Here is a 22,777-nt window from a genome sequence, read left to right as displayed (position 1 = left end):
CAGGGAAAGGAAACTTTCCTTGAAGGAGGTCTTGGCGTTTGGTGAAATAGGGCTGGGAGCCCCCACAGAGAGGAAGCTTCCCCATGTCTCAGGAGGGGTGGTCCCTCTCCTGGATGTGCATCCCCCCCCCACAGTGCCTCTAGACTCCTTCACTGCTGTAGGCACAGTGCGTCCCACATGGAGTGGGGCTGCGTGGGAGTTTGGGACGCTCACTCAGACTTGGGTGGGGAAGAGGGACAGGGACCAGGCAGTGATCTTGGGCCCCCTCCGTCAACAGGAAGCCAGGGCTTTTTGGTCCTGTGGCTTCCCCATCCGCTGCCAATCTCTCAGCCCCAACGTGCCTTTGAACCTAGGTGAGGGACTGCTGAAGAAGAATTGCCTCCCCAAGAACTATTCAGGCAAAGGGGCTTCCTCCTTGGTTAGAGTCCTGGCTGACTCCCCCCACCTTCTGGCCCAGGATCACACGGCCTCAAGGAGCAGCTTTGATCCTGCAGAGAAGGGAGCAGGGATCCACATCAGGCTTAGGGCCCTATTGTCTGCACTGTCTTAGAATTTAATCATCAGCCTGGCACTAGGACAGTCAGGGAAGGGATTCCACATCCCGGAGCTTTTTCTGGGGAGTGGGTTTGCGTTCACAAGACTGTAGAAATATATCTTTTAGGACTTGGGGCTGGGGCTGGGAGGAAGCCTATTCCTGGGAATGAAGTTGATTTCAGGGGTCCCTGTAACCCCAGGCCAGCCTCCTGACAGGCAGGAGAGAGGCTTGGAAGCCTTTGGTGGGCTAAGGGGCTACTAACTGGTGACCTTTTGACTCACTTCAGAGTCTATGGCATTGGGTTCCCAGAGAAGAGGAGGAGGAAGCTGCCCCCTCAGAAATTCTGCTCCTCTCCCATCAGTGTGCCCTCTAGTATGTTTTGGGGCCAGTGAGCTGGGGGAGGAGAACCATACCCCATGGAGTGTCCCCTCTGAGGCATGGGGCAGGGGAGGAGGTTAAGGATGGGCACTTCTTCAAGGATGCATCTTAATCATGGGCACCAGGAAGACTACACATGTGTGATGTGGGAGAACAAGGGGTGGCTCCTGCTTCATCCTTCATCTCCGATTCCAAGGTTACACAAAGGCAGGTTACTTTGTGTTACCAAGGTCACCCAGCCTTATTTCCCAGTCTCTCCTGCTTGCTATAAACTTGTCACCTGTCACTGCCTAGGCCACCCTGGGTCCAACTTCCCTGGAGGGGACAAGACCCTCTTTACAGCAGGGGTCATTAAATCAGGGATGGGCTCTGACACATCTCCATGACTTACAGGACCCATAAAGCTGCCAGCCCAGGCCCAGCAGTCCCAGCCTCGCCACGGCCTCCTTCCTCTTACCACACAAAGTCTCTGAGTGTCCGGTGTTCAAGTCCCTGCTCTTCTTCTGACTGAGGGATGACCTTGGGCAACTCTCCTACTCCTCTCTGATTGCCACTTCCTCATCTATAAAGTGGGGATGACAACCCTGCCCTGCTGACTTCTTGCCAATAAACAGTTACTGAGCCAGAGCCTGCCCAGCCCAGACTTTCACAACCGGCCTCATGGTTCCTGGGTGAGGCCATGATCTGATGTGGATGCAGAAATGAATCACAGGTCTCATCCTCTGGGGATTTTCACACCATGGAACAGAAGGAGGCGCTCAGAAAGCCACAGGGCTTTGAGATGAGATAACCTTAGGTCACTTCTGGCTCCATCCACCTGCTCTGTGATGTTAGCAGAGCCTTGGTTTTTCCTCACGTGTAAAGTGAAAACTATTTCCCTATCTTCCTCATAGATTGCTGTGAGAATTAAGTGACAAAAGCCGGAGAAGGGCTGGCCCTGGGCCTGGGCGCATGAGCACATGTCACCATGATTTCTAAGTGGAAGTCCTTTTAACTGGATTTTACCTGACCCTAGACAGGTGTGGATGTGGCATTGGGTGGAAGGAGACACTGGGCTAAGTCCAGGGAGGGGCCCTGGCACGCCCAGGCTCCACCTGATCTCCCAAGACCTAGGGAGGGGTGAAGAAGGCTGAGGGGCATGGTCAGGATTCAAGTAGATGATGCTGAGTGAAAGGCCTGGCAGTGGTCCAGGCACTTCGTAAGTGCTCATTAAACCTCAGCTGTAAGAATAGCTGTTACGGGCAACAGTAGCAGATGCCCATGATATTACAGGGGCCCAGAGGAGTGGCACCTGGCCCAGCTGGTAGCCGGGCAGTTGGGGAAAGCCTCCTGGAGGAGATGAGACTCAAGCCAAGTATTGGAAGACAAGTAGATGTTAACATAAAAAGGGAAGGGAAATCCAGGCAGAGGAATCTGACTGAGAAAAGGCATAGAAGTGGGGTGAGAGGGGGAGTGCTGGGAGATGAGACTGGAGGCGTATTTGGTACCAGACAGGGAGGACTTGTTTTCTGGGATTAGAACATTGGACTGAACTTTCCTTTTATTTTTTTAATTGTTGTATAGTTGACTTATTATGTTGTGTTAGTTTCTGATGTACAGCAAAGTGATTCAGTTATATATAAACATATTCTTTTTCATCATGGTTTATTATACGATGTTGAATATAGTTCCCTATGCTATACAGTAGGACTTTGTTTATCTATTTTATATATAGTAGTTTTTATCTGCTAATCCCAAATTCCCTATTTATCGCTCCCCCATCCCCTTTCGACTTTTTTTGTTATTTATTTATTGAAGTGTATTCAGTTTACAGTGTTGTGTCAATTTCTGGTGCACAGCATAAAGTTTCAGTCATACATATACATTCATATATTCATTTTCATGTTCTTTTTCAGTATAGGTTACTACAAAATTTGAACATGGTTCACTGTGCTATAAACTTGTGGTTTGTTTATTTTATATAGTTAGTATCTGCAAATCTCGAACTCCCAATTTATCCCTTCCTGACCCCTTTCCTCCTGGTAACCCTAAGTTTGTTTTCTATGAGTCTGTTTCTGTTTTGTAAATAAGTTCATTTGTGTCTTTTTTTTTTTGAAGGAGTAGAATAGTAAAGGAGTTTATTAGGACCACACAGATGAGCACCGAGTTGTTGGGATCTTTTGTAAGGTCGGGTCACAAGATGCCTGATCGGCTTGTGCACAAGTCTCTGATTGGCTGTAGGTGAGGTAAGACATTTAGGGTCTGTGAAGGGCATTGGGGTTTATGACTCAGGTAAGGTGGGCTGAAACAAGCCAGCCTGAGCTATTGTGAGATTAGGCACTACTTAGGGCTATTCGTTTGTTAGGACCAAGATGCCCAGTGAAGAATGTACTTTATCTGTTAAGGGATCACAGGCAGACATCTGAGAGCCCAGGAATGGGGGGTCGTTGGACTTCAAAGGATGTCAGTTGGACCCACATTCTCACCTGACAGATGGGCAGTGATAAGTCTTCAGAACAGGGGCAAAGTTCTCATCTTCTGTATCTACTTCCTGCTGAATGTGGGGTGTGACACTGTCTCTACCTATGGTGGCAGTCTGTCTGGGAATATGGGGCCCCAATATCCCAGCAGCCTTAAAGGTGAGAGCGGAAGGAGACCCCAGTGGCTTCCAAGAGCTGCATCACCAGGATGTTGGTTTGGTTCATGGTGGCAATCTTGGTAGGAGGGGTGCATTTTTTTCCTAAGTTCTTGGACCTCAAAGAGAGACAATCATGTCTGTAGAAGAGGAATAAATACAACTCAAAAGTAGGCGGATACCATGACAGATAGCTAAACCCAGTAAAAACAGAGAGAAGAAATTTGAGAATGTCTGCAAAGAAAGACCTGATCCCTTCAGGGATCCAGAAAAAGGCATTGGAGAACCAGTCAGAGACCTGTTTAGTGACTACTTTGCCATAAACTTTGGCACAAGGATGGCAAAAGCAGTGTGGTTTGCACGACCGCTCTCCTTAATGGCCGAAGTAGATGTCACCATCAGTGATTTTAATGCTTTTCTAGATATGAGGAGATGCAAGAATTCGGGCTCATAAAATCTTTTCCTGAAAATATCTAACTCTCTGAAGGCCTGTTTCACCAGCTTTCCCAGAGCACAGAGTGCCTCATTCCTGCTCTCCCCCGATCTCCTTTCAGGGTGCGCTGAAGGTCAGTGACTTCACTGGCTTGCGACTTAACCCTTGTGGAGGCAGATGGCAAATGCCCTTGATGCAGGGAAAACGGATGTGGGGCGTGAGGGGGGCCGTGTCACAAGTCTGGACTGAGTCCCTAGGACATGCCCCGCCAGGTGTGGGTCCTTGGCTTCGCACAGGACAGAATTCAAGTTGAGTAAAGGTAGATTTATTTAGAGAGATACATACTGCATAGAGGGTAGGCTGTTTCAAAAGGCAAGAGAAAGGCCATGAGGTGTGGGGGTTGGGTGCTCAGGTTAAAGTAAAAGTAAGTACACACTCCACAGACAGTGTGGGCCACCTCTGAAGAGGAGGGAGTGAGAGGTGATGAAGGGCAGTGTCACCAGTTTTTATGGGCTCAGTAGCTTCACATACCTACAAGTGGGAAGAGGCTGGGATTCCCAAGAATTGGGCCACCACCCACTCTTTGACCTTTTATGGTTAGCCTTGGGACTGTCATGGTGCCTGTGGGCATGTTATTTACCATGCTAATATGTTACAGTGAGAGTATAATGAAGCTCAGAGTCTACTAGAAGTCATATGTCCCACCATCTTAATCCTCAAGACCTACTGGGAGTTGACTCAATTTGATGTTACTTGCTGTGCCATTCCTTGAATGGCTATGCCCTGCCCCCTTCCCTTCTGTGTCACCCTCGCGATCGATCATCGGTCATCGATCATCGTAAATTTGACCATGGCTTGGGAGGCATTTCATGACTTTTTCATCCCACGGAGCTAGGAGCGCTCATTCCTAGGTCAGGCGAAGATTTCATTGACAGGCCACTCACTGTGCTATTACGGGACTAGGTCTTAATAACAGTAGTAAAGTTTCTGGACCACCTGTCTGACTAGTCAGTTACGGTCCAAGAAGATATTCCCTCTTGTTGCTTCTTCCCGTATCTAGAGTAATACTTTTATAATCACAAATCTCCTGTAAAACTGTGTATCTGGATACTGCTTCAGGTTGCTACTTGTTGCTCTGATTGAACTTGAGTAACTTCAGAAGAAAATTCAAATCTTTGGCCAGGATTAGAGCAGGGATTAATTGACCAGGTGAGGCAATCCCACCTAGTAATCTCACTAGGGGCCTGAACAGAACTATCATTTCTTTCTTCTCAATACATTTCCTAAGGGCCTAACGACTAGACCCTTAGAGTGGAGAAATCCACCAAAGTAACCCAGAAGTACTGGACATAGGGAGTTGACCATAAACCTAACGACTGCATTAACTTTAATTCTGCATAAGATCATGAAACCTCAGACCTCGATATTTCCTCCCAATTGTTGAGACAATGAAGGGTACAGAGAAGGGATTTGATGGCTGTTAGGAGCCTGAGAGAGAAGGGGGTCATCTAGGAAGTCTGACTGATCATTGGGTCCTGGAGGACTGGAGTGTGGCGGTGTCTCCAGGAATCAGGAGAGACACACGTGGCAATTTTTACAAAGATCCTAATTTTAGGAGAGGGCCATAAAGGCCTGAACAGAGGGGAGCCTCAGACCATTTGGCCAATTTGTGATGGAAAGAATCAAGATTGTAGCTCAGAGTCCCATGAAGGGGCCAAGTCTCCTGATCTGGAAGTTGGTATTGGGGCCAGGTGACATTACAGAAAAAGCTAAGCTGCTTTTTCTTTAATGTCTGGGGATCAAACTTATTCCAGTGTTTTAAAATGCAACCCAATGGTGAGTCCTGGGGACTAGAAGAAGCATTTCCCATTGTAGTTAGGGAGGTGTCAAAGAGAGAAGGAAACTGTTGCAGAAAGACTCAGAGACAGGGTCTTGGAGCTTAGAAGAAAAGAGATGGCTTTATTGCTTTGCCAGGCAAAGGGGACTCACAGCAGGCTGCTGCCTTCAAAACTGTGCACCCCCCTTGGGGATGGGGTAGGGTGATTATATAGCCGTAGCTCAAACAATAAAGCATTGATAACGATCAACAGAATTATTTTCTCATCAGAAGACTTAGAATGGCGTCATGATGCATCATGATACCTCCTAGGGGACCACTTCTATAGAGGCTAGCGGTTGTCACCTTTTCAATCTTTATCTGTCTTCTTGGTATTTAGCCTACTCTGTAAGGTTACAGTTCTGCGACCTCCCCGGAGAACAACTCAGAAACCAAGCATGATTATTGCTTTCGATTATTGGAATAAAGCAGAAACAGTAAAATTAATAGCTTTAGTTTTAACAATGGGCCTGGAGCTGTGAGTAGCAACCGGCCAGTCAGATTAGCTGACCGTTTTAAGGGCAAGCACAAGAATAAGCAATCTGTTAGCCTGTATGTGGCCATTTTATTAATTCTACTTCAAAACCAGCACAGACTCCGTTCTGGGGTGGTCTACCCTACAGAGAGAGGCTAAGCTTCCAGCGTCCTCTTACTTTGGGCCACCCCAAGAAAGAGAAGCCACTGGCGCAAGTGCCAAAACCAGGTGAAAAGCCTGCACAAAGGACCAAAAAGCAAAGGGAAAAAGGGAGGGGGACTCACCCACTGCGACTTCTACCTGGTGCGGCGATCGAAGGCAGGAGGCTTGGCCAACTGGAGGCGTGACCCGCAAAACACAGAGAGAAGGCACAGAGGTGCACCATGTGGTTGGGCCTGAGAACCAAGGAGCATCTCAAGGGCCAGAGTCAGAGGAAGGGAGAGATGGAGAGAAGGGAATTTAGAAAAGAAAAGCTTTCTTTCCTGTGTGTGTTCACCACTAGGGGCTGGGGCTCATTTCTGTCTGTGAGACTGAGTTTCAGAGCCTGCTGAGAGTAGCCCAGCCAGGGTTCCTCGATCCTCAGCAAGACTTCAGGAAATTCCTGAATGCTAGAGAGCGGCAGGAAGGTATGAGAAAGGAAAGCAGAAAGGGACGAGGGAAGCCTGTTCCAGAACAGAGCATCAGATCAAGCCGGGGGAGATCCCACAGGGAGGGGAGAGAGAAGCCAAGGGGGCTCCCTCGGAGTCTTAGCCACGTATGGGCCACCGAACATTGTGGGACACAAGCAGGCTGGGGAGCTGGGGAGCCAGTGACTCGGGTTGGTAAAAGAATTTACCAGAGATGAAGGAGGAGCATAGTAAAGGAGTTTATTAGGGGTGCATTGCCATAGACAACAGCAGGCCATGCAGATGTGAGGTGCCTGTATGAGCCTGTGTCATTTTTTTTAGATTCCAAGTCACTCGGTCCTAGAAAGGAACAGAGATCCTCAGACTACTTCTTTGAGTTCCAGAGGAGGGAGCTGAGGCTCAGAGAGGGCAGTGACTCGTGTTGCCCAGCACGGAAAGAGCAGAACTGGGATTTGAACCCGAGTCTCCTGCCCCCACCCCCGTGCCATCTCATTCTGTCCAACACATATACTTCCCTCTCATTAGAACCCCCAGCTTTCTGTACCCTCAAGAGTCCCTTTTGATTAACAGTTGATTCAAGGAAATGTTTGCTGAGACTCCAGCTTTTGTGTCCCTGGATATTGAGATTAAGCCCATATGCAAAACAGTGTTTAATCAGTAGCCTGGGCGCCACCACTCCCGTACCTGGATCTCTGCCATGTTCTAGCAGAGACAAGGAAGCACTTCTCCTGCCAGCATCCGCGGAAGCTACAGTTCCTCTCCCCTCATCTTCACGCCTACCCTATTTATCTGGTCTATAGAGAGAACGCTGGGTGAGCAGGAAGGGGGAACAGAGAGAGAGCTATCCCAGGGGCAGGTTAGGGGCCTCTTCAGTAGAGAGTTTGATGGAAACTTCTGCTCCTGAACATTTTGAAATAATAAAAGCTGAAAGAAGCAGCAGGAAGCATGGAATAATCCAGCAATTGAGATGACATATGTCCTGTTCCCACCCTGCAGAGAAGTCAGGAAAACTCCCCCATGGCTGTCCCCTCCCCTCTCAGTGTCTCAGCCACAGGCACCCAGGGTCACATCAGCAGGAGGCTGGAATCAGTGCTGCTTTGGATTTTGCAAGTGTAGCATTCCTATATATTCTGCTCTGTGGTGGAAGGACCTCTGAAGAAGGTGGTGAGGGTGGAACCAGGTAGGGAGAAAAAGAGAAGAATCACACAGGCAGCCTTGAGGGGAAAGGGAACAGTCCCCCCCCCCCTCAGTTAATGCTGTGGCACCATGAAGAGAATAGCCTCTTTCTGGTGTGTGTGTGTGTGTGTGAACTTCTTTTTCTCTGGTTATCCAGATAATACCTACTCATTGTAGGATATTTGGAAAGAAGCAGGGAAAAAAATTACTGATAACCTTATCTCCCAGAGGTAACCATTTTACAGTTTAGCATATTTTAAAGAAAACAATTTATAGAGGATAATCATCCACCCCACCTTAATCCATCTGTTTAATTTTTCCAACTTCTCTTTCGATCTTTATCTATATGCAAAACACTGTTGACACTGTGAAGGATTTAGTGTCCTGCTTTGTAACATTCACATTTCAATATTAACATGAGTCCATGTTGCCTCACAGCCTCTGCGACTGTCATCTTGTGGTTCTGCAATGTACACAGGTTGTATCCTCAGTTTACTTTCCATTGTAAATAACACTGCATGGAACATCTTTCCACTGGAGAGTCAGGGCCACAGGCTGGGGAAGGAAACTAGGGGTCTCAGATCCTCGCCCCAGTGCCTCACTGAGAACTACCATCAGTACATGAAAATAGTTTGGAGGTGGGATAAGGGTCCAAGAGACCCCCAGAGGCCAGTTAGACTCTGAGTCAGGAATTCTAATCTGACCTCTGAAGTACTTGTAAGATAGAGACTATGAGGTGGATAGGGTTAAGGGGGTAAGGAGGGTATCTCTGTGTAGATTTGTGGTGTAGAGATGTGTAAGAAAAAAATCCATGCCTGGGTGGGGTGCGGTGGGGGCCTGCTCCTATGGGTGTGTTTGCACAACAACAGCGCCCTCTGCTGTCCCTTATCTTCCAACTGCTCTGGGCTTTTTACAGTTTCGAAGTTCTCCCTCGCTGTAGATTAGTCTTGTGTTTCTTTTTCAGTTTAGGGGAGCATGTCATTTAGTGACAATAAAATAGCATTAAGAGAGTTGAAAAACAATTCTTTATACCCAGACCTTTAGCTCTGTTAAAAAAAACAAATCCAATTGAATAAATTTTAAAGATCTCTCTGGCTTTATTCAATGATTCATGAATTGGGCAGCATCCAATCTCGCAGACAGAAAGCGGCTCTGAGGTGCTGTACAAAAGGAAAGACTTGTACAGGCAGAGAGAGAGGGAACAAGGAATTTATACTAGACAAAGGGGGGGATTGCTTATGGCAAGGACTTTCCATTGGGGAATGGCAGGGGTCATTCAGAATGAGGCAGATTACCAAACTCGTGCTGGTTGGGAGATTCCTGATTGATTTAAGATTTTGTTTGGGGGAGAGCTGGAACTACAATTAAGTTAAGTCTCAATTGGACAGTAAGTAGCTTAGCCTAAGTGACTATTTGGGACCTGTTGCCTTGTATTTAACAGCCCCCTTCAGGAGACTTCCAGGATACTACTACCACGTGCAAGCTCATTTAACATCTGACCTATGCCTACATATCAGAGGGGAAACTGAGACAAGAAACTGAGAATGTCAGCAAGTCCCCTAAAGACCCCACCCTAGCCACTTCCTTCAGGTATGACTCTGGCTCCCCCATGCCCTGGGGAAGGATGAAGGTGTCAGGGCTGCAGATAGGAGCTGAGATTTAACAAGGCTGCATAGATAGCTCACGTGCCACCTCTGATAAGGGCTACACATGGGTACCTGTGGGGTGGTCAGCTCAGTCTGCCCTGCCTCCTCCCTTATTATGGCAAAGAATGAAGAGAGGGCAGCGGTTCTGCTCTAGTAAGTAACTTTACCCAAAGTTAACCTTGAAGGGTAAAGTTTAATGTGACCCATGCAGTAGAGGCAGGGCTGGCTTCAAGGTAGTGGGAGTTTGTATAGTTGCACAGCGGGCTGTGCTTGGTTGAATGTTCTGCTGTCGGCATCTCGAAAATCTTCATTTTTGAGCAAGGGGTTCTGCATTTTCATTTTGTACCCGGGGGAGGTGATGTGCCGTCTTCTCGCTGAATCTTCACCCTCCCAGGGCTGGCCGGGAAGCAGCTGGGCAATCAGCTGGGGGCCTCTGAGAACCTGTGGACCAGCAGCCCCTTGTGGAGTCTTCCGCTAGCTTGGATCCTCTTTTCTCACAGGAAACATTCCACACTCGCTTGCTCGAAATCCACAGCTCCGCGCTGCCGCCGCCGGTGTCCTCGAAGGCGTCTCCTGCAGCCGGCAGTTGGAGGTGCGGGTCGGCGCCTCGACCTCCACAGCGCCGCCGGCTCCGTACAGCGCTGCCTGACAGCTGGCTCCGCGGCGCGTGCCACTTTCAGCCCCAGCGCCCGCCACCTGGGTCAGCCTCCGCCGGCAGCCTTGCTGGCAGTGCTGGGCGCTTGCCACAGGCTCAGCTCGCCTGGAACGTGCTGGATGGCACCTGCCACCCTGCTCTGCAGACTTCCGCCTGCACTCTCTGGTTTCACACTGCGCCCCGGGCTGATGATCAGAAGGTGCAAGAAGACTGCGCTGCCGCGCTGGAAGACCTTGCAGGGACACCGTGGAAGCCGAGGTGCAGCAGGGCCCTCCCAGGCCTGGGTTGAGCGCACAAGCGAGGCATCCTGGCTGTTCGTTGTGCCTTCTTCCTTTTTTCTGAACTAGTCCCATCACCAAGGAGCTGTATCTTCTTCATGCTTTCCAGCATTACCACTATTGCGATCACGCACTACTCTTTGGGCAACCTCTTCATCTACACCCTCAAAGGCAAAGGACCGGAAGTTACAGCACTCTACTTTGGGAACAGCTGGCACCTTCCTCCTTGCCCAGACTTTGGGAGGCACGGATGGGGACGCCGACACGAGCTGGGGGTCACCCAGAGTTAGAGGAGGGTATATTCACTGTGTGAAAGGTGCAGGGGAGGGAGATTTTTTTTTTTCCTGCCTCGCAGATAGTAGGGTCTGCGCAGCTTGGATGCCTGTAAGGAAGTTGAGTCCCTGGAAACAGAGGAAAACCTTCCCTGTCTCCCCACACAATTATCAGGACAGGTCTGGAGTGCGCAAGGCCTATGTCCATAGTGTATGAGTTCCTACCAGCGCCGGGACAGAGCATGGGATTCGAGTTTTGCCCATCCCTCCCGTAGTCCCTGGATCTGGTCAGGTCATGGACATTCTCTGAGCCTCCTCAGGCAAATTTGGAGTTCCTGCGTGCCTCTAGTTCAAACCAGCAAAACTGTTGAGGTAGACAATGGTCCATGCTGGTTATTGGACCAGTGTATACACTGCTTGGAATTCAGGTCGGATCCTGAGCAGAGACTACAGCAGGGGACGTGGCTTCTGGTAGGGGTGGAGGCCGTGGGGAGCTTCAGCACCACGGCATGGACAGCACCTCGAGGTGCAAATTTAAGCCCCGTAGGGGCAGTGAGAGCCCCACTCCCCTACCGCGAGTTTTAGTGTAGGAAGCCAGGCAGAGGGAAGGTCCAGGCAGGGCCGAACTCCTGGACCCAGGCCTCAAGCCCCAGAGGCTGTGTGGGGCTTGTGCTCAGAGGGTCGGGGCAGAGTTGGAGGTCTGAGATGAGGCGGAGAGAAAGAAGGAGGGAACCGGAGCCGAGCTAGTCTGGGGAGGATCGTGTTCCAGGACCGTGGAGCCCGCGGCTAAAGGCCAACTTCTGGTTATGCCCCTTTGGCCTCCTTCCCGTCCGGAATTTTAGCGCTTGGAACTCTGGTGCTCAACGCGATGGATCCTTGGGCCCTCGCAGGCCCAGGCATGCAACCTTAACCTCCCGCCTCAGATTAAAAGGAAAGATAAGGGCATCTCTTGAAGGGAAATAGAGGTGTGGAAGTGCTGTTTCAGGGGAAAGAGGCAGAGCGATGGGCTGTGCTAACCTGGTGACCTTGAAAGAAGTTACGGACTTCTGGGAACCGTGTAAATGGCCCTTTGTAGGGTTCAGATTACACCTCCAGGGAGCAGAGTCTTCTCCCAGCCAGGGCCTCCCTGCAGCCGCATCGTCCTCAGCGCCTTCAGGGGTGGGTCATGGGACATCCTTGTCAGAGTGCAGCCCCGGGTCTGAGCGGACAAAAGTGGAGGCGGAGTCACTTCGTGTGAGCTGCAACTTATGGCTCTGGGAGGGCGAGCGCAGGTGGCTCAGGAACCCTGACAGGTTCCCCCTCCTCATCCCAGGGCTAGAATGAAACCCAGGGCTCCCACTAAGCATGATTCTATCTAGACACAATGCCCCACATCCTGAACTCGCTTTCAAGGCACCTGTCACACCCCGCTGTCCAACTCATCTCTGCCTGCGTCCATTTAACAGGCAGCTCCAGGGTTTCACCTTCTTGCTATTTCAGCCTCCTCGAATTTCTGATTCCACCCACCCTGAACACCCCAGTGAGATTTGTACAACCCCTTTGGCCTGAAATGTCCTAGTTCCAACACCTCAATCCGGGCAGCAAATGCGAGGCCCTCCTCCCAGGCTCCAGGATTTTGTGGTAGATGTCACTCTGCAGATCTCTCTTCTCCACCCTGGTCAGTCTCTCTCAACCCCGAGGCCCTGAGCTTCTTCAGGTCAGGAACCAAGCTGCCTTCTCCCACAGCAGTATTACACATTAGTACACAGTAGGAGTTGCACAAATATTTGTCAATGAAGGAGATTTGTCTTAATTCACTCAGCGTGGGTGGCAGACTGAGGAAAGGTGAGCTCCTACTGGCCAATGGCTCAGAATTACCCGGGAAGTGTCTCCATCAAATGACTGCCCTCTGACCTGGCAGCTTGCCAGGATCTGGGTTTATTCAGTTGTAGGATGTATTGGCAATGTTATGAAAATGATGTGGCGGGGAGGACCTTAGGATCTCGGGCCTTCTGAATTTATTTTACAGATAGGGCTACAGGCCCAAAGATGGGGCTGTAATTTGTCCCAAGTCACACAGCAATGTAGGTGAAGGCCAACGTCAGAGTTTTGTTTTTTTTTTTTAAGACATGAACGAATTGGGAAAATCACTTTCCACCCTCAGAAAACTGAACTGGGGGAAACCTGGCTGTAGTGAGTGTTATTGCTGAAAAATCTTCAGTGGTCCCCGACCACTGACATCACCGCACACACACCGGTGCCGATCCTGGGTTTGCAAGGTCAGGATAAACGAGAGACTGTAGAGACCGTTTTTATCCCACTCATTCATTTTATAGGTGGAGTAACAGCCACAGAGAGAATGCATGACCCACCCCCAAGTCACACCGCGAGGTAGGGGCAGGGCCTGGGATAGTGCTCTTTTCGGGCCTAAACTGTTCAAGTACAATTTCCTCCCACACGAAGGAACCTCGACCTCCCAGCCGCCCAAGAGGCAACCACCGAGCAAGGTCCTCGAACTTAGCACGGTCCCTGCCTGGGGCCCAGTACCGGCCACCGATCGAGGGCACGACGCTCTACTTGCAGTCTTGAATGCAAGGCAGGACCAATCGATTGGTTTCCCTGCCCAAAGTCACTGGGCGCTGATTGGCTCTGGTTTGGAACTGGGGAGCAAGGCGGGGGAGGGGCGGTGGGAGGGGCCTGGCGTGGAGCCAGACCATCGGACATAACCTGAGTACAAACTTCTGCACCAGGTACTCGGAGCCCAAATGTACCGCCCCGCCTCCAGGTGCTCAGTGAGTGCGGGGAGCCGGGTGGGAAGCAGGGTAGGGGTAGGGGGTGGAGGTGGGGTCCCCCCGGGAGGGGGGCTTCCCCTCACTCCCCACCACTGCGGGGTCTAAGTCTCGTCAAGTCCGCCTTTTAAATCGGCCTCAATCTGGCGCCTCAGAGGCCCTTCCGAGGCTCTCACTCTCTATTGGCTCCGTCGCTAAAATTCATTAGTATTTTAATCTTAACTTCAGTCTCGGTTTTGAAGCATTGGTTTTCAAAAGAAATCATTTGCAAGTGGCCCTCTTGTGCTGAAAGCAGGATTGGGGAGCTAGGTTCCTGAACGCCTCTCTACACCCGTGAACTCTGGGATTCCGCCTCCAAACACATGCTCCTTTCTTGGTTGCCCATAATACACAAAATGGTAGCTTTGGAACATTTACTCACCGTCCCCTAACCTGGAAAGGGAGACAAATTTGAGTAGTAAGATTTGAAATAACGACAACAAAAAAAATCACAACAGCAAAAAATATTACTAAATGCAATACCACTTGAGAGAACAAGCTATCAACAAAATAGTACTCTGGAAGGGAAATTAAAAATTCAGAGAAGATGCCAGAACACTTAATTAGCAGGTTTAAAGAAGTAAGGTGGGGGAGGAGGATATAGCGCAGTGGTAGAGCGCAGGCTTAGCTTGCACGAGGTCCTGGGTTCAATACCCAGTACTTCCATTAAATAAAAAAGAAAAAATAAATAAGAGAACGAATAGATAAATAAGCCTAGTTACCTCCCCCGCGAAAATATTTTTTTTAAGAGGGCTCTGGAAAATTCCTAGCTGTATTGAAACAAATAATCCAAACCTAGGGCTATGATGTGTAGACTTATGCTAACCAGCAGGGTTAGAGATGGCCCTTGCCTCAGCTTCCATTCCTCCCCCTGCTCCTGGGCTCCTAGGCTTTGCTGCTTCCCTGCTGCAATTGGGGTAAGTCATACACAAGCTCCCTGAGGCAGTGCTCTAATGCCCAGCCCAGTTGTGTTGTACCATCTGGACAGCATAATCACTGAGGCTACCCCACTGAAGCTGGAAGCAGACCAGAAGCACCGGGTTCCCCTAAAGATCCCTCATATTCATGGGGGTGTGGGCCAGGGCCAGCACCAGAGGCCAGGAGCAGATTATTGCCCCCAGGAGCCTGGTCTGCACTGGGGGCAGGGGCAGGGAGCTCAAGGAATAGGGGGCCTGGAAGAAGAAATTTTCCTTCACTCCTTCAGTCCTTTGATCTTAAAAAAAAAAAAAAAAAAAAAGCTCTTTAACTTCAGATTTCTCCAGCCCTCTTAACAGAAACTTGGAAGCAAAACTCTGCTTTCACATTTTCTAGCACCTGACTGCAAACAGCTGGAGTCCTTTAACTGGGCTGCACTGGCCTTGTATTACCAATGTCACTGTTTTTGTTTTTGTTTTTTTAACTCTTACAACCCTGCTGTGTGGGTGGTATCACCCCATTTTATACATGAGAAATTCAAGGCTCAGAAAGGTTCAGTGACTTGCCTGAAGCCATCCAGCTAGTTGTGGCAGAAACTGCATTCAGACTGGTCTGTCTGAAGTCTTAGTCACTCCACTGTCCTCCCTGCCTTCCCAGGCCAGTTACTCACTTTCCATGTGCAGCCTCTGGGTGTTTCCAGTTTAACGGGAAACCATGGCTAATAATCTCTTCCTGAAACTGAAAAGAGGGAACAATGAAAGTGTCAGTAGAGCTATCACTGTTGCTGCAGCTTTGCTTCAAAGTTTGAAATGGATTTTACTTTTCTACGAAGGCTATATCATGCTTCTTCACGAAGGTTAAGTTCTACACTCAGTACAAATAGCAAACGTTATTTAAAAAATATCTCAGACTGCCCTCAAGCTTGGAGAAATACCTACACTTTGAAGAGGCAGCCAGGAGCTGAGCCTGGCTGAGGGGCTGAGGGCCCAACAGAGTCCTACCTCCGGCCTCAGGCTCAGCCCTGGACTGGAAAGGGGTGAGCTACCTCCGCACCTGTTGAAATGCGTTCTCCTCTTTTATTTATTTTCTTAAACTTCTTTTTATGGGGGGAGGGGTAATTTTGCTTGCTTGCTTGCTTGCTTGCTTGCTTTATTTATTTATTTATTTATTTATTTATTTATTTATTTATTTATTTAAACAAAAGTACTGGAAATTGAACCCAGGGCCTTTTGCATGTAGGCATGCCCTCTACCACTGAGCTATACCCTCCCCTCGCTTCTCTTTTATTTTTTGTTTGTAAATCCTCGGTTGAATTTATCCATGATATGACTCTACCATATTAAAAAATGCTGATAAAAGCAATGACCTATGGCTGGTAATCAGATCAAATGGGGATTTTTTTCAAAACAACTTTATTCAGGTCAAACTTATGTACAATAAACCCCATATTTGAAGTGTGTGATTCAATAAGTTTTGATGTGTACACATCACAAAACTAGCACCACAATCATGATAGTGACCATATGTATCCATCAACCCTGAAGGTCCCCATGGCCCTTTGTAATTACCCCTTGTCCTTTCCCCATTCCCAATTCCCAAGGAACCAATGATATGCTTTCTGTCACTGTTGATTAGCTTGCATTTTCTAGAGTTTTGTAAGTGTAATCCTTCAGTATGTCCTCTCTTTTTGTTTGGCTTCTTTCATCCAGCATAATTACTTTGAGATTCATCTATGTTGTTGTATGTCAATAGTTTATATATATATTTTTTTAAATTTTTTATTGAAGTAGTTATTTACAATGATAGTTTCAGGTGTACAGCAAAGTGATTCAGTTAAACATATACATACATGTATATTCTTTTCAGATTCTTTTCCATTATATGTTATCACAAGAAATTGAATATATTTCCCTGTGCTATACAGTAGGTCCCTGTTGTTTATCTATTTTATATATAGTAATGAGTGTCTGTTAATCCTCAACTCCTGATTTTTCCCTCCTCACCCTAATAGTTTATTTATTTTTTGCTGAATAGTATTCCATTGTATGGATGTACCACAATCTGATTATCTGTTTGTCTGCTGGTAGACCTGTGGGTTGTTTCCAGTTTGGGGCTGTTACCTATAAGACTACCAAGAATAGTTGTCCCCTACAGTGTAAATACCTAGTCCTGGAATGGCTGGATCTTATGGTAAGTGTACATATAACATTTTAAAAAAGTGAAAAACTCTTTTCCAGAGTGGTTATTACCATTCCTCCCAGCAGTGTGTGAGATTTCCAGTTCCTTGTGTGAGGATATGTAACTCCCACTTTTGTAGTTTCAGCATTTTGTTTTTAAGTCAGAATGAGAAAATGCTATTTGTATTACATAAAACTCAGTATATTTGCATTTGTAGATAATTTAAAAGAAAAAGTGAAAAATCACCTGTAATCTTACCACCCTAAAGTTTTTGCTGTATTTTCTTTCAGAGTTTTTTTCTTTTCTTTTTGTAGGGGGGTAATTAGGTTTATGTATTTTTAGAGGAGGTACTGGGGATTGAACCCAGGACCTTGTGCATGTTAGGCATGTGCTTTACCACTTGAGCTACACCCTCCCACCAGAATTTTTTTTCTTTATATCCCAACAACCACACACCTTTTGTAAGATGTACTTACTGAATGTAGCCATTTCTCTGCTATTAGATAGTTGGATTTTTTTTTTTTTTTTTTTTTTTTTAGTTTTTAAAATAATGCTGCTATAAGCATGATGCTAAATTCTTTCAGGATTTGTTTATTTAATTAGTAGTAGAATTAGTCCATCCTTAGAAGTAGAATTGCTGGGATCAGAGGTATGAAAGTGACGCTTCTGAGTACATCCTGCCATGGAGCCAATAGGAGTGGTTATGCCTAACACACATACATGCCCCAGGCAAGTTGACATATAAAATTCATTGCAGGAAGTGAGTTACTGATACATTCTACATCATGTATGAAACTTGGAAACATTACACTAAGTGAAAGAAGACAGTCACAAAGGACCACATATTGTATGATCTACTTGTATGAAATGTCCAGAATAGGTACATCTGTAGAGGCAGAAAGTCTCTTTAGGGGTTTCCTAGGGCACAGGGGGGTGGGTGGATTTGGAGGGAATGACTGAGGGGTGCAGGGTTCCTTTCTGGGGCAATGGGAATGTTCTAAATTTTCTATGGTGGTGGTAGCACAGCTCTGTGAATATAATCACAGCCATTGAATTGTACACTTTAAATGGATGACTTGTGTGTCATGTGAATTATATCTCAAAAGAGCTGCTAAAAATACAGCAGTCATTCGTTTTAGCCAAAAGAGGGGTATGTTTGGTATTTTATGGGTGGCAGCACTGTGACCTTATTTTTGTCTGTGCTTAGATAAACTTATGAAGTGGCCTTATTTTGTCTTATTTTATCATGATCTCAGAGTAATTTTATCTGAGGTTGGTATTTTGTGATCATTTATGGCCCAACAGGAGAAGAATATGACCTGGCTCTGAGTGTCTGAGGTCTAGCTGTGAATGTCAAATCAGTTCTGGATGTCAGGGGCTGCTTTTTTCCCTTCCTCAGCAGTCGCTGGGAACCTCAGCAGGCCCCTTAGGAATATGAATAAACACACTTGGAAAGTCCACAGAAACTCTGATCTCAGCCTCCTGCTGATGTGAACCTGGGCTCCTGCGCCTGGGATCTGGGAGATGGGGCCATCAAGCCAGAAGAGACCACGTGTCTTCTGTGTTGCCAAAGTTTTTTGTACTTGTTATGTTTATTGCTATTTCAAAATATTTAAAGGCAGAAGGTTCCCTCACCCTCTCTACCAAGGAGGCCCCATCATACTCCAGTGACCTTCTCCAGCCCTCTCCCTGCTCTGTTTCCTCCCCCAAGACTCCCTCAATAGCCTAGAAAGGACTCAGGGTGGAGGTGAAGGGGAGAGAGAGGCGCTGCAGCTTTCTTAGGCCTGGCAAGAAGGGAACTTTTCCTGTCTCTGCTCTCCATTGCAGAGATCTGGGTTGTGAGTTCATGCTATTGATTAAGCCTTATTTTGTGTTGGGATTATTTCAACAGACACTGAGGGATATGCAGAGTCCCTGCACAGCCTTCCAGGTATTGCTGCCCATCAGAGGATGCAGAGAACAGGGTCCGGCAGAGGCTGGGGTTCCCAGTGACAAGAAGGCAGGAAGCTGACATGGAAGGGGTGCTGGGAGGGGGTAGAAGTCTAGGCTTTGAATTCCAGCCCTGCTCCCTTCCTGCAGGAGGAGAAAGTGGCTGTTCCTTAGGAGGGCCACTCCTGTCTGGGCTTTCTTTCGTATATCTCACAGCTAACCTGCTTCCTCCCCTATAAAATCAGTGATCCCAACAAACAAGCTCACCTCTCTGGCCCCAGGCGTCTCCTCTCCAGTCTTACCTTTCAATACTCCCCTCTCACCAGATGCTCTTTCACACCCTACCTCTGTGCCTTCTCTCATTCTGTTCCCTATGCCTGGACTGCCCTTTAGTTAGAGTCTACTCATTTGGTAAGACTCAGGTCAGTCCTTACCTCCTCCAGGAAGCCTTCCCCAGTCTCCTGCCTACTGGCTGGGTTAGATGCCTGATACTCTTCTGCTCAATACCCCCCACCCTACAATTCTGTTTCAAGGTGTGTGTTGGCCTTTCTCTGAGCTGTCAGCACCAGGATTGAAGGGCCTCACTCCTTTGTGTTTTTGTTTTTCTTTTTTTGTTTTTTTCCATTACATACTTTCATTGAGGAATCTTTGGCACAGCTGATGCACTGAATTATCATTACATCTGTTAAAAAGCTATTTGTTCAAACTTGGCATAAAAATGTTTTATTCTATGTACAATAATGTACACAAATTTAAATAGGTCACCAAAGATACCAGAAGTAATTAAAGAGGTATATTTACAGTAGCACATCATAGTAAATGGAAAGCCATTCACAGATTCAACATTGATACTGTTTTTGTGCTTAGTTACGCACTGCAGTGAAGTATATTACTCCATTTTGGATGACCTAAATTTTAAACAAATACTTCAATAATTAGTAGATCCTATTTTAATCAGTATCATCATTAATCAATTAAATTCCATGTCTGGTACTTGTCCAGGCAGAACTGACTTTAAATCTTACATTATCTGGTCTGTATACATCCTCCCTATCACAATCTTCATCTTGCTGTTCCCCACGCCCACTCCCAGGTCTTGGGGGTCCAGGCATACCCTGCCATGGACCTAGGGCCCCAGGGATGACAGAATGGTTTGGCTTATTTATTGGGGACCACACAGACCAGACTATCCCTTACTAGGCCAGGCCAAGGGTCCTTTTCTGGAGATGCTGGGTCACTGTCCATGAGGAACAGGTTTCTGACTTAAGATTGTGAGTTAACACCTGGGTTTGGCCCAAGGCATGATGCAGGAGACGGAGCCTGGCACACCTGCCCCATGTCCCAAGTCTTCATGCCCTCTCAGTACAACAGCCTCTGAATGGGTTAAAAAGCCAGTGCACATAAAGCACTCCATACCATGCCTGGCACGTGCTCACGCCATCCCAGAAGTCAGCTGGGTTCCTGGTGGGAAGGGGTTTACTGAGGAGCCTGCATGCCCTTCATTGGCATCGTTGACATTTGTTCCCACAGGGGCAGATGCAGTGCTGAGGACTGGCAGTGGAGGACAGAGGCTCCACAGGGGTGGCCACAGGGCCTCTGGGTGGCAGCACCACAGCAGGTATAAGAACATATTGTACAAGCCAGGTGAGGAGTGGCAAACTGGTCAGAGGGAACCACTTGCCAGGGCCTGACTCACCACCTAGCACTTTTACTTTCATAAGACCTTTGTCCATGAACCCAGGCTGCCAACGTCTGCAGTGTGCCAGGCCTGGGCTGGGCACTGGAGGAGGGAGAAGGGAGGAGGAGAATGAACAGAGCATCTTCCAGGCTTTTGAAGGGGCTCTCTGTCCCCTGGAAGAGACAGTCAAGGAGACAGATGGGGACAGGAGGGTGAGAAGTGCTGTGACTGAGGGCAATGCTGAGGGTGGTAAGGACAGAGGGGTGATGCCAAGCATGAGTAAGACAAGAGTGCATCTCTGAGACCTGTGTCAAGCTAGGCGATGGAATGGCCCAGGCCTCTCAGCTCCTGGACAAAGCTTTACTTCCCCGGCATGCAGAGCATCTGAACAGTGCCCACTGCGATCACCTCCCAGGATTGCTTACTGGACCAGGGCTGGACTTGGCCTGAGGTCCACACACCTAGATCTCAGTGGCCCTCTGGTGTGGCATTAAATTTAAGTTATTTTTGTCTAAGTAATACAGGCGAGTGGTTGAAAAGAAAAAGAGCACCAAGAGGCTTATGACAAAAACAGCATCCTTGTCCTGCACATCTAACACAAGTTCCCTCTTTCCAGAGGCAGCTCCTTTCAAATTGTTCTGAGGTTTTTGGAGCATTTATGTCCATTTCTTTAAATCATATGCTTCTGTTGTTACTCACTTTTGAATTTTAGACATCTATGCAACTTGGATGAGGATTTAGCCTTTACTCTTCCTACACTGCAATATTATTTTATCACAATTTCTGATTAAGTTAATATGCAGGATCTTCATTTTTTTGATCATGTAAATGTTCACAGCAGAGCCTTGTAATGCAATAGAATTGAATTTCCTATTTTGTAAAATGTTTTGTTTTTCCTGTAGTTAATAGTTACCTTATTTTTCACTTGCTTAGTTTCTTTTATAGCTTATACATTTGATACCATATTTAAGAACTGTTTCCCAAACTTTGTCACTCCTATGTTTTCTTCTAGAATTTTATAGTTTTACCTCCTTATGTTTAGGTACATCATCCATTTTGATTTTTTTTTTTCACTTTTTTGTTTTGGTTTGTTTTGGGGGGAGGTAATTAGGTTTGCTTGCTTATTTATTTCTTGATGGAGATACTAGGGATTGAACCCTGGACCTCATGCATACTGAGCACATGCTCTACTGCTGTCCTATACCCTCCCCCTATAGTTGATTTTTTTTTTTTTTGCGCTTTAAAAATTAAAAAAAATTTTTTTCCATGATCCATTTTGAATTTATTTTTCTATGTAGTGTAAAACCATAGTTGAATTTTTTTTTTGGCACATATGGCAATTTGTTGAAAAGGTTGTTGTCGCCCCCATTGAATTGCTTTGGCACATTTGTCAAAAATCAACTGACCATATGGTGTAGGTCTATTTCTGGACTCTTTATTCTGTTTCTATACATCTATTTTTTAAAAACTCAGTCTCTATAGAGACTGCCAAAATTTGCCAATGCCAATTTCAAGTTGTCGTGCAGGGTGTTGGGAAAAGTTTTCAATTAGCAATAATCGTGCCTCAGATAACCTCATTGGCTACGGTCCTGCCACTGTACAAAGCTATACACCTATCATTAATTCATTCCCGACCTGACCACCGGAGCTGGCAAACACCGACTGGTGATGCTGGCAGTCACAGCACATCCCTCCAGCCCCTTTTCCCCTACAGATATCCTGGAGGCCCTCAGACCTCCTGTTACTGTTTGGACTGGCGACTGCTTAGTACTGCTGCCATGTAACTATCACCCAAGAGCATCTCCATCCCTTTGCCTGAGGATCCTCAGAACCCCCTCCTACAACAGGTCCCCCGTTTCTGGCTGTGGGGTCAGTCAAGTTCTGGCATGTTGGCCGTCAGGCCGCAGGAGCCCTCCTCCTGTTTCCCTAGGATTATGTTGTTGAGATCCTGGAGCAGTTATTTGTTACGGACCATCCAGGGCTGTTTGGATCTGACTGAGGGGACCTCCATTAGTGTCAGCTCTTTGATGGATGAAATGGAGAGCAGGGGACAGGAAGGAGGGGGTTGTGGTGAGCTGAAAACCAGAAAGCTGGGCTTTCTTTGGGGCATTGGTGACTGTCCCATGCCTTCTTTGCCCCATCTACCTAATGAGTTCTCTAATATTCACTTTGTCTGCCTCTTGGGGTCACTGTGATGCTCAGGGCAACATTAGTTATTAATCTATTGGCATGGGGCTACAGTATGGGTCCCATGTGTAGGGGGGTGGGGGTAGACCCTCTCGTCTTGTGATTGACTGCCCACTCCT

The 22,777-nt window shown here is 47.4% G+C and overlaps 1 long non-coding RNA gene and 1 other non-coding gene across 3 annotated transcripts in view; one reads left to right on the top strand and one right to left on the bottom strand.

Moving 5' to 3' along the window:
- Positions 1–22,777, top strand: part of LOC123615653 (uncharacterized) — a 23,652-nt gene extending 875 nt beyond the window's left edge. Inside the window, exons 3-4 of one of the 2 annotated variants that reach the window (XR_012499453.1) lie at positions 9,555–9,703; positions 10,260–22,777. This is a non-coding gene — a long non-coding RNA (uncharacterized LOC123615653). Of the gene's footprint in view, positions 1–1,306; positions 2,774–9,554; positions 9,704–10,259 lie in introns of those variants that run through there. The other variant, XR_012499454.1, reaches the window with a different exon arrangement.
- On the bottom strand, positions 21,945–22,078 carry LOC123615676 (U4 spliceosomal RNA). The gene has a single exon (XR_006723358.1). It is a non-coding gene; the product is annotated as a U4 spliceosomal RNA (small nuclear RNA).

This window comes from Camelus bactrianus, chromosome 16 (assembly GCF_048773025.1).
Source record: "Camelus bactrianus isolate YW-2024 breed Bactrian camel chromosome 16, ASM4877302v1, whole genome shotgun sequence".
NCBI lineage: Eukaryota > Metazoa > Chordata > Mammalia > Artiodactyla > Camelidae > Camelus > Camelus bactrianus.
Note: the sequence above shows the minus strand (reverse complement) of the source record. Positions and strands in the feature narration are given on the sequence as shown.